We start from the raw sequence: 12,841 nt of genomic DNA on the forward strand, positions 1-12,841 counted from the left end.
AGCGTGCGGAGCGCTGATTGGTCGCCGAGAGATGGACTGATTCCGCGTCGGGTGAGAGTTGACGGTCTCCGGGCCACCTGCGTGTGTGGAGTCGCCTGTGGGTTTGGCTCTGGAAGGGTTCCCTGTGGCCAATTAATTCTGAAAGAATTTCGCGTGGCAGTAAATCCAGCTGGGAGAATATGAACGCGAAGAGGGAGTGAATGACGACGGTGAGGGATTAGGCTGGCTTAAATTCGCCGTGAAGATTAGCATCCCGCGGCTGCATTGCCCCTCCCAAGGCCAGAAGTCAAATAAGAAATGAGAAAAAAAAAAATGCACCCGTGCGAGGATGACCGACTCTTCGGCTTCCTGCGGCCTCCCGTGACTCAAAGCTGAGAGTACTATAAGAGAAAACATGTAAACAAAGTCACTGCCACAGTGTGAATTGATCTTTCGCCAAATGTTTACCCTCAGATATGGGAGTTCAGAGGACAACCATTTAAGTAGGGAAGAGTTGGGGTGCGCAGGTGGCTTTAGCAGCCTCACAAAGTGTTCTGGTTTTCATCTGTTTGAAGGTGAGTAACATTTATACCAGTGTCTCTGAAGTCACCCATCTGATAGGATGCTTGGCAAATCTGAATAGTAAAAATCAGGTGTTTGCAAATTACATATACCAGGATATGTAGTTTGAGAACCAAGAATAGGAAGGAATGCAAGGCTACACCATTAGTCACTTTTGATAGACTTGCACTGAGAATAAGCAATACTTCATAAAAATTTTAATTAGCATCACTAAAAGAATCACCAAACACCACTTGCTAGTTATTATTGGCAGATTTTAAAAATCTTACCTCATTGTTTACATATAAAAGGAATAATAATTTGGTGATTACTTTTCCGTTATCATCTTACATGTATTCATCTGTAAAACACACCTACCTTGGGGGGCTGTGTGGAGTTAATGAGATATAAAGTATGTAAAACTTTAACCAAAGCACTTTTCCATGACTATCTCAAGGTATTATCCGTACATACATGCAACAAGAACCACAATAATTGGCCAATAATAACTAGCAAGTGAATGGAGCCCCAGGCATAGATGGTTAAGGCAGATTATGTAATTTCTGAGTAGCTGAACTGGAATTTGGTCCAGGTCTGCTGGATTCTGAAACTGCGGCTCTTACCCCCCATGAAACTCATAATGTGTTTCACAGGTTGTCAGGCACATACCTGTGCACAGCGGGCGAGACCAGAAATGAAAGCCCTAATCCCTGCCGGGAAGGTTTACACAGTTAAATGGTGGAGAGGAACAAGTCCACTTAACCATTTCAGAAAAGTAGAAGATTAGTATCTCTCATTATTAGAATTGAGCTGGGTACATTGCTCAGTAGCTTTGCATATTCTCTTACAGAACCTGGTAGAATATGTTTAAAAGAAAATCAACTTGACTTTTTTTTTGAAAGGGGTTGCTGCGTAAAGTCATACATCACACTTACTCCTGTAGGGAGGTTTTGTTTCTTTGCCCTTTGCTCTTCATCTTTTGCCTTGTTTTTCTTGGTTAGAAAGAAGTTGGGCTAATTCAAAACCCCTCTGTGTCTATCAAAGTGGAATGCTACTGAAAGCAAAACTGCAGGTTCAGAAAAAATTAAATAATATTATCTGAAGCTATTGTTGAGGACCATGGACCAGGCACAGTGCTAAGCATTTTACATGTATTAACTTATTTAATCCTGATAACCTCATAAGGTATGCATTATTATTATTATACTCACAAGAGAACAGTAATATATAGGGCAACAGACCGGTCCCCTATCCAAATAGTTTGGAATAGGTGGAGTAGATGGAAATTAGCTTTCCATCTAAAGTTCAAGTATAAAAGAGATATATAATGTATTTGACCAGCTATAGAAAGTCACCCTAGAGAGGAAAAATAGCTTCGCTGCCAATCCCTGACTGTAATCAGACTGAATATATTAACAAATCTAAAAAAGGAATTGTCAAGAAGAAAAACAGAAAAAATTCCAAAACACAGAAATAATATATCTACTATTTCTGCCAGGAGGCAATAAATCTAGAACTAAAAAGCAAAATAAAAACATGGAAAAAATCCCCAACTACTTGAAATTAAAAAAAATAATCTGTCCCCCAAACTTTGATCAAAAAGAAAATCAAATATTACATACTGAAGAATGTTAATAACATGTTGCAAACATTAATAATAATAAATTAAACATTAATAAATAATAACCCCTTAGAAAAATTCATAGCCTTAATTCAAGTCAACAAGTATTTATTAAATCCCTGCTGTAGGAAACCTGTTGAAGCTGGGGCAGTTTATAAAGTGACCCCCAACCAATTCCAGAGCTGGATTGAATCCTGAACCTTTTATTTATATAATCCAATAATTTTTTTTAACATCAGTTTGAGCTGACTTTCCCTTGTTTAGGATGAAAAGAGCTTTTAGGGAATAGAGGACCCCTTTTCTCTTGCGGCACTTTCTTCCTTTGGTCAATTAATCTATGACAAAGGAAGCAAGAATATACAATGGAGAAAAGACAGTCTCTTCAATAAGTGGTGCTGGGAAAACTGGACAGCTACATGTAAAGGAATGAAATTAGAACATTCTCTAACACCACACACAAAAATAAACTCAAAATGGATTAAGGATCTAAATGTAAGACAGGATACTATAAAACTCCTAAAGGAAAACATAGGCAGAATACTCCTTGACATAAATAGCAGCAATATTTTTTTGGATCCGTCTCCTAGAGTAATGGAAATAAAAACAAAAATAAACAAATTGGACTTAATTAAACTTAAAAGCTTTTGCACAGCAAAGGAAACCGTAAACAAAATGAAAAAGCCTATGAACTGGGAGAAAATAGTTGCAAATGATGCTACTGACAAGGGATTAATTTTCAAAATATACAAACAGCCCATGAGGCTTAATATCAAAAACAAAAATACCAACTCAATGAAAAAATGGGCAGAAGACCTAAATAGACATTTCTCCAAAGAAGACATACAGACGGGCAACAGGCATGTGAAAAGATGCTTAACGTCACTAATTATTAGAGAAATGCATATCAAAACCACTGTGAGGTATCACCTCACACCAGTAAAAATGGCCATCATTAAGAAGTCTACAAATAATAAATGCTAGAGAGGGTGTGGATAAAAATGAACCCTCGTACACTGTTGTTGAGAATGTAAATTGGTGCAGCCACTATAGAAAACAGTATGGAGCCTCCTTAAAAAACCAAAAATAGAGCTAGCATATGATCCTGCAGTCCCACTACTGGGTACATACCTGGAGAAAACTCTAATTTGAAAAGATACATGCACTCAATGTTCTGGTGGCACTATTCACAATAGCCAAGACATGGAAACAACCTAAATGTCCATAGACAGATGAATCGATAGAGAAGATGTAGTACATATATACAATGGAATACTACTCAGCCATAAGAAAGAATGAAATAATGCCATTTGCAGCAACATGGATAGACCTAGAGATTATCATATTAAGTGAAGTTAAGTCAGACAAAGACAAATATCATATGATATCACTTATATGTGGAATCTAAAAAAAATGATACAAATGAACTTATTTACAAAACAGAAATTAGACTCATAGACATAGAAAACAAGACATACACACTACTGTAGATGAAATAGGTAAACAACAAGGACATACTGTATAGCACAGGGAACTATACTCAATATCTTGTAATAACCTATAAGGAAAAATATCTGAAAAAGAATGTGTACATATATATATATATGTGTATATGTACAACTGAATCACTTTGCTGTACACTTGAAACACAACATTGTAAATTAACTATACTTCAATAAAAAAAACTTTAAAAGAAGAATATCTTCTTTGCAGCGTTGTAAGTGTTCAAGACTGGCTGCAGAGGCTGGAGGCTGGCACAGATTTGGCACTGGTGGGCACAGAGAAATGGTAGCGGGGGTTGGGGGGAAGTCCTTGGAAGAGAACACGAGTTAGAGTGTGGAGCAGAGGTCCCCAAATCTCCCATACATCTGCCTCATGGATGGGAAGCATTTAAAAATACAGAGTTCAAGCCCTATCCTGAAACTACTAAATCAGAATCTTTGGAGGTGGGGATCTAGGAATGTGACTTCTGGATGATGTCCCATAGCAAATCTAAAACCAGTCTGGGGACTTCCCTGGTGGCACAGTGGATAAGACTCCGCGCTCCCAATGCAGGGGATTGGTCAGGGAACAAGATCCCACATGCATGCCACAACAGAGTTTGCATGCTGCAACTAAGGAGCCCATGTGCTGCAACTAAGACCCAGTGCAGCCAAATAAATAAATAAATATTTACAAAATAAATAAATAAAATAAAATAAAACCAGTCTGACTAGTGTTTAAGCACTACCAGAAAAGAAAAGGAAGCAAGGTTTGTGTGAGAAGAGAGTGGGCCAGAGGCACAGGCAAATGTTAAGATTCAGTGGGTAAAATACTGAATTGTCCTTAGTATTTATTTCTGTTACTTAATTTTGTGCTTTACTCTTTTGTGCTGTCTGCTCTATTGTTTAAAGCTTATGCTAATTTTTTTTTGGTGGGGGAGGTTCGCGGGCCTCTCACTGTTGTGGCCTCTCCTGTTGCGGAGCACAGGCTCCGGACGCACAGGCTCAGCGGCCATGGCTCACGGGCCTAGCTGCTCTGCGGCATGTGGGATCTTCCCGGACCGGGGCACGAACCCATGTCCCCTGCATCGGCAGGCGGACTCTCAACCACTGCGCCACCAGGGAAACCCAGCTAATTTTTTTTTTTTAAGTGCACTTTTAAGAAAATTTAGGGCAACTGAATAGTAAAACATGCTCTACCAGTGTATAGAAAATATTCATGTTAGACCATGATTAAAATGAACAAAAGCAAACAAAACTCAAATTTTACTTGTTGTTCATATATCAAAATATTCAGATGAAAATGAAGGCCAACCAGCAATATTATAATCATCATAAATTATATAACTGGCTGATACCAAATTCACCCTTGTAGATAAAATCTATGGACTGTTTAATATAGTCCAGGCACTGCTCTAGGTAGATATTATCATGATCTCCATCTTGCTTACTAGGAAACTGAAGCTTAGGAAGTTTACGTAATTATCCTAAAATCACATAGCTAATGAGTGACAGAGGTCAGATGTCAGTAGGAAAGCTGATGCCCCATCAGGGACAGCAGTAGGATTTGTCTGGGTGTGGGAGGCCATGCCAGCTCATGTGTACTCACGGTACCTGAAGATCAGGAGCCTGTAGGCAAAGCCAGCCCACAGCTGAGGCCGACAGAAAAGCACACTGGTTGCTTCACGTGTGGCTGAGCACAGTTGGTAGCAACTTGCTATCTCCACTGTAAAGATGGTTATTGAAGTTAAAGAAATTTCCTGTTGTGTTTAGGTTCACAAATGGTCAGAACATTGATACATGACTGTAAAGTGAAACCAAGCAGAGGGAAGTGCCGGTCTCAAACACCAGAAGTTAGGTTGAGTGTTTGTGTAAAAGAAAGGACTCTACACGCAGAGAGAGAAGAGAAAGGACCAACTATAGTCCATACCTGTGGACTGATATGATCAGCAAGGTAACTCTGATAGAATTATTATTATTATTTTTGTTTGTTTGTTTTTGTGGTACACGGGCCTCTCACTGTTGTGGCCTCTCCCATTGCGGGGCACAGACTCCAGACGCGCAGGCTCAGCAGCCATGGCTCACGGGCCCAGCCGCTCCGCAGCGTGTGGGATCTTCCCGGACCGGGGCACAAACCCATGTCCTCTGCATCGGCAGGCGGACTCTCAACCACTGCGCCACCAGGGAAGTCCTGACTACTTCTTATTTATCTCCTTCCCCCTTTTCTCTTCCTTTTCTCTCACAGAATTAGAGCTGTTAATTTTTAGCTGGGCACATCAGAGTCCAGAAAAACAGACATTTCCCAGGCACTCTGATAGCTAGAGCTCTGAATGGACTTGGGTCCTGCCAATAAGATGTACCCGTGAGAGATCTGAAAAGATGTCAAAATCATGCTTTACTGCTTCTGCAATTCTAGGCAGGCTCCTGTCTCCCAATACCCTGCCCCAGTTTAAGGTTGCCTTATGATCCTGATGGTTTCCCAACAGCTGTAGGGACATCTGCATTGTTGGCTCCACACTGTTGTACTGTTCAGAAAGGATTTCTTCAACCCTCCAACTGATTCTCTAAGCAATAATAAAACCTGTACTAAATCTTTTTCTGATTAGACTAGTTAAAATGGCTTCTGTTCTTTGCAAGTGAACGTTGACCAATACAAAAATTGGAATTTAGAAATGGGGTGATGCCCTAAAGGATATTAATGTACGTTTTCTTGACTTAGCAATCCAAGAAGCAGATGACGAGGACAGGTAGCAGTAGGTCCTCCTTATCCACGAGTTCTGCATTCACCAGTTCAACTGCAGACCCTGAGGATACTGAGGGCAAGCTGTATCTCTCCTAAGGAAAGGATAGAGAACCTAAAGCTGTAGCAGAGAATCTCAACCTGTGTCAGAGAATCTAAAATATTTGTAAGCCTGACGATTTGGTGCTTCACAGCGTTAAAAAATGTCCACTGTGTCTGTACCTCCACACTGAAGTGATAATAAGAGTTAGCTGTGAAGGAGTACAGTGGCCCCAACTATTTATAAGAATCTCTAGAAAGCCTTCTGGGCTGGGCAAGAAGAATCAGTACAGCAGAACAGATCAGATTAAGGGTGTTGCCCTACCACTCAAGACCCTTATTTTAGGGTGTTATGGAAGCTGCCTCTATTCGTTGCTAGGGCTGCTATAAAAAAACACTGCAAACTGGGTGACTTAAACAATGGAAATTTATTGTCTTACAGTTCTAGAGGCTAGAAGTTTGAGATCAAGGTGTCCAGAGGGTGGTTTCTTCTGAGAGCTGAGAGGGAAAATCTGTTCCATGGCTCTCCCCTGGCTTCTGGTGGTTTACTGACAACCTCTGGTGTTCCTTGGCTTGTGGCTGCATCACCTTGATCTCTGCCTTTATCTTCACATGACATTGTACCTGTGTGCATGACTGCATCCAAATTTCCCCTTTTTTTATAAGGACACCAGCCATACTGGGTTAGGGCTCACCCTAATGATCTCATTTCAACTTGATTACCACTGTAAAGATCTTGTCTTCAAATAAGGTCACATTCTGAGGTACTGGGAGTTAAGAATCAAACATATCTTTTTTGGGGGGACACAATTCAACCCATAAACACCATAATTAGGTTGAAAAGAGGCTGTGCAGATCATAGCAGGTAATAATTAAAACAAGGTCTCAGACTTTTATATATATATGTATTTGATTGATAAATATATATAATACATATATATGTGCATGTGTGTATATACACATGTACACACACATGTGTATATACACATATGTGTATATACATATATACATGTGTGTGTGTGTATACACACACACACATATATAATGTCTAGATGATTTCTTTGGGTACAGTTTTTACGCTGCAACTGAGCAGAAGAAAGACCGGATGCCTATTAAGTTAAGAGGAAATTCTTTACCAGAGAAACCATAAACCTGGCCTGCCAAAGCCTGACTGAGTACAATGCAAACTTAAGTACCCAAACCTACACTAGCAAAAAGCAGGATGTGAAAGTTTTTCAGCCCCAAGAAGGGCAGACTCTCCAATGCCCAATGAAGCTGTGATCGAGGAGGCTAATGGACAAAGAAGGACCTCCAAGAAAACAAAGCCAGTAGTCATGGAGATGACAGAGGAACCAGAGGGTTTGGATGGGCTAACCCAGAAAATTATAATAGTGTATTGCCAGGGCAGACATCTCTGAAATTTCTGCCCATTACAATATTTTTTTTTTGGAAAGGAACTTTTTGTTATAGTTATCCTGTTCCTATTCCACTATAGAAGTGGTGTGTGTGTGTGTGTGTGTGTGTGTGTGTGTGTGTGTGTGTGTTGGGCATGGGGGAATAACTCACCAGTCACTTCCTGGATCACCTGTCCACAGGTAGCCACATCTGGACCTAATGGAGTGAACTTTGTGTCACTCAGATATCCTGGTCGTTGAGCTGGGTTTAGTCTCTGGAAGATGGAACTTTGAGGTCATACCTCTTAGGTAAGGTATGAATTTTCCCTATTTGGGAAAAAGGGTGCTCACAGATCTCAGGGATGGAAGTGGTGGTCTATGGCAGACTGCTAGATGTTCTCCAATAGCTGTTCTTCCCCTTTCTGTTAATCTATGGTGATAGAACCTCCAATGTTTTATTTGGACATAAGATCACTCCAGGGCTTCCCTGGTGGCACAGTGGTTGAGGGTCCGCCTGCCGATACAGGGGACACGGGTTCGTGCCCCGGTCCGGGAAGATCCCACATGCCGCGGAGCGGCTGGGCCTGTGAGCCATGGCCGCTGAGCCTGTGCGTCCGGAGCCTGTGCTCCACAACGGGAGAGGCCACAACAGTGAGTGGCCCACGTACCGCAAAAAAAAAAAAAAAAGATCACTCCAAATAAAGACTATATATCTGAGTCTCCCATGCAGCTACAGCTGTGGTTATGAATTAGTTTCTGCCAATCAGATGCTCTCTTGAAACATGTAGAAGGCAAGAGCCAGGAAAGGCAATGTGGAAGTCTCTGCTTTGCCTGCAGTGGCTTCTTGATCAGAGAGGCTTTCCTGGTCATGGTAGAAGCAAAGTAGTTTTAAAACTGGTAACCAGGGCTTCCCTGGTGGCGCAGTGGTTAAGAATCCTGCCAATGCAGGGGACACAGGTTCGAGCCCTGGTCCCGGAAGATCCCACATGCCACGGAGCAACTAAGCCCGTGCACCAAAACTAATGAGCCTATGCTCTAGAGCCAGCGAGCCACAACTACTGAAGCCTGTGTGCCTAGAGCCCGTGCTCCGCAGCAAGAGAAGCCACTGCAATGAGAAGACCATGCACTGAAACAAAGAGTAGCCCCCGCTCGCCACAACTAGAGAAAGCCTGTGCACAGCAATGAAGACCCAGTGTAGCCATAAATAAATAAATAAATAAATAAATAACCGGTAACCATAGCAGCAGCTTCCCAAATGGACAGGTGGCTTCCCGAACATAGAAAGAGGCTATAGGTCCCTTGGTGGCCTAGTTTTATGCTATGACTCTCAGATTTATTTTTGAGACCTCAAACTATAACTGATTTTATCAGTCTTCCCTACAGTTCAATAGTGCTCTCTGGAAAATTCCTTTTCTATTTAAACTAGCAGAGGGAATTCCGTGGCAGTCCAGTGGTTAGGACTCCACGCTTTCACTGCCAAGGGCATGGGTTCAATCCCTGGTCAGGGAACTAAGATCCTGAAAGCCATGCAGCACAGCCAAATTAAAAACAAAACAAAACTAGCAGAGAGATTCTGTTTACTGCAACTGAATGTGTCCAATACAGATTGGAATTTTTTTTTCATTTTATGGATGAAGAAACTAAGGCTTAGAGGTAAACCAGCTTTCTATGGGGAAAAAAATGCCCCCATTTGTAGCATTTGACACCATCTGTGGTAAATACTCCTACCATGGCTGATTTCAAGTCTCCAAAGGTTTAAAAACTTTTAGGCAAAATTCCTGAAAGTTTAACAATTGGCTCTTGCAAGCTGGCTCCTGTTCTAACACACCCCTGCTTACAAAATTTAAGTAACTTTCCCAAGGTACCAAGTCAGTAAGTATTTAACAAAAAGATTGAAAATAGAATGATATTTATTATGCCTAAAAAACCATTATACTACAGAACGTTAATTAGAAATATTAAGGAATTCTAAAGAATGTTGTTAAAAGCAATAATGGAACTACATTTATATAAGAAAGCATCTATCTTTTTTTTCTTTTCTTTTTTTTTTTTGCGGTACGCGGGCCTCTCACTGTTGTGGCCTCTCCCGTTGCAGAGCACAGGCTCCGATGTGCAGGCTCAGCGGCCATGGCTCACGGGCCCAGCCGCTCTGCGGCACGTGGGATCTTCCCGGACCAGGGCATGAACCCGCGTCCCCTGCATCACCAGGCGGACTCTCAACCACTGTGCCACCAGGGAAGCCCGCGTCTATCTTTTTTAAAGATAACACACTGAACTATTTCAAAGTGAAAAAAAAAAAACATTATCAGGAGAGTTTTGGGCTGCCAGCATTTACACTAAACAGAAATTTACATCACATGGTATAAATGCTTCCAATGTGTTCACTTCAGAGATTTCATTAATGAACGTTGAGACAGTAGTGGAGAAGTTCAGAGTGTTTTTAAAGCTTTGGGTAGGATTGGGGTGAGTAGTCATTACCGATGTTATTACATGCACATGACATAAAGGGTATTTAAACAGCTTAAGACCATCAAAGTTGCAAGTGGAGCTTAAGGAATGAGGGAAATGATTCATAAATTGAAAAATTTAAAGTTGGTGCTTCTTGACTGCTGTGAAACTGAGTTTGTGGTTGAGGTAGTTATGCAACTGACCTAATAGAAAATTCCCGAAGACCAAAAGGTAAACAGAAACTGGGCTTTCTTCAAGCATGTTTAGATCATCATAGTATTGCTTTTCGACATTAAATGAGCAATAGAGAAACATAGAGTGTACTTCCTATTTTTCTGGGGGGTTTGTGAAGAAATGTGTTGCTTAGTCTAATGAGTTGTACCTGGCCATTGATCGAGCCTCCTAAAAGCAATGACACCAAGCATCTATTTTTTAACCTCGCTGTGACTGTGACAACCCGGCCAGGGCAAACGGTTTTAGGTAAGTTCTCAGAAGAAAACTTAAAATGAGATGACAGATCTTATTTTTAAAATTTTGAGCAAAGAGCTAAATAATCTGCTAAAATAAGAGATAAATTGTGCAAGGCACACAATAATGAACATTTCTTAGGTCTTAGCATTCAAAAATTATAAGGTCCTACTGTATAGCACAGGGAACTATATTCAATATCCTGTGATAAACCATAATGGAAAAGAATATGAAAAAAAGAATGTATACATATATATAACTGAGTCACTGCTGTACAGCAATAATTAGCATAACATTGTAATTCACCTATACTTCAATAAAAAATAAATTTAAAAAACATTATAAGGTGAGAGAGGTAGGAAAGAGAAGTACAAAGGAAAGGAGGTGGGTAAAGAAAGATGTGAGTGGAAGGCTTAGACATGGGCTTTCTCCACCCATTGAACAAGCCCAACAAGCCGCTGCCCAGCTCCAGGCACTATGGAGGCACTGCAGGAACCAGGGGTGGGCTGTGTCCTCTCAGGGATTTATTGACAGGAAGACAGGATGAGTTCTCCTTCTCTAGTCAAGTGACCAAACAGGTTTTGCTTCTACACATTGCCGGGTAACAAATAAAGTTATAATAAGATAGAGATAGTTCTCAAATTTGCTATTTCTTTATGTGGAAAGGATATAATTCAAAAGGGACTAAGAGAATTTCTTCGAAGGTAATGTGGAGTTATATGAATCCTGTTCTTTCTCAGATATAATTGCTTTAGAAACACTTGCCCTGGTTTCCTTCTATGAAGAAACCCTTATTGAGTAATTAGAAAATATTACTGCCTGACAAGTGAGAATAAATGCTAAGAAAATAGATGTTTTAAAGATAAAAGTGAAGACCCAATTTTACCTAAAAATGCCACTGCTTTAAAGATAAACTAATTTGAATTCCTACATCAGTCAATAAGTCTTTTGAATCTTTTGTTTTAATATTTCTTCCACCCATCCTGACGTCTTCATTCCTCTGTCACCACCACAACTTCATGTTTATAGTATTATATTAGAATCTTAATGGTATGGAATACATCTCCCTACTTCCAGTCCCTCTCAGCCCAAATCTGAGAATGGAATTTTCTTTACAGGAAGGTTTAAAGTTTCAAATTCAATATTTTCAGTAGATATCGGGCTCCTCAGGTTATCTACTTCTTCTTGAATAAGGCTTGTGGTTTGTATCTTTTAAGGAATTTGACATTTTTCTTGTTTCTTAAGGTGGAAGCTGATGCCATTGACTCAAGGTCTTTCTCCTTTTTTAATATAGGTATATACAGGAAGAATATTCCCCCTATATTACTGCTTTAGGTAATATTACTTCTTTAGCTGTATACCATAAAATTTCTTATGCTATGTTTTCATTTTTATTCAGTTAAAATTTTTCCTAATTTCACTTTAGATTTCTTTTTTGACTCATGGGTTATTCAAAAGTGTGTCACTTAATTTCCAAGTAGGGTTTTGTCCAGATAACTTTCTGTTATTGATTTCTAATTTAATTCCATTGTGGTCAGAGAACATACTTTGCATGTCTTTTGTTACTCTATCTTGATTACAAACAGAAATTCAATCCCATATTTTTGGACTTGTAGGTTGTTTCTAATTTTTGTGCTATTAAAAACGATTCTTGGACAAAGATGAACTTGGAATCGTTGCACCCATTCTTTAGTATTTTCTTAGGTAAATTTCAAGAAGCAAAAATTCTGAGTCAGAGTGTTTACTTTTTATAGAATTTGTACATACTGTTAGGTGGCTTGTTTCATGCTTTCCTTCATATTCAATAATGTGCAAATACTTTCTTCAGATCAATTTTTTTGATAACATGTTCTTTCTGATTGCATAATACTTTATTGATACACCAAATTGTATTTAATAATTCTCTCTTGTTGGACATCTTGGCTCTTTCTAATTTGGGACAAATTTCCATAATGCTTTAATAAATTATATTGTGGATCATTAGTTTCTGGGAAAATATTGACCTCATAAAATCAGTGATTTGGGAAAATTAGTGAGGGACTAGATATCTGTTGAAGACATTGGACATTGGATCAAATCAAATCTAACACCATATTAAAAGCATAATAAATTA

Source organism: Mesoplodon densirostris, chromosome 3, assembly GCF_025265405.1.
Source record: "Mesoplodon densirostris isolate mMesDen1 chromosome 3, mMesDen1 primary haplotype, whole genome shotgun sequence".
Lineage (NCBI taxonomy): Eukaryota > Metazoa > Chordata > Mammalia > Artiodactyla > Ziphiidae > Mesoplodon > Mesoplodon densirostris.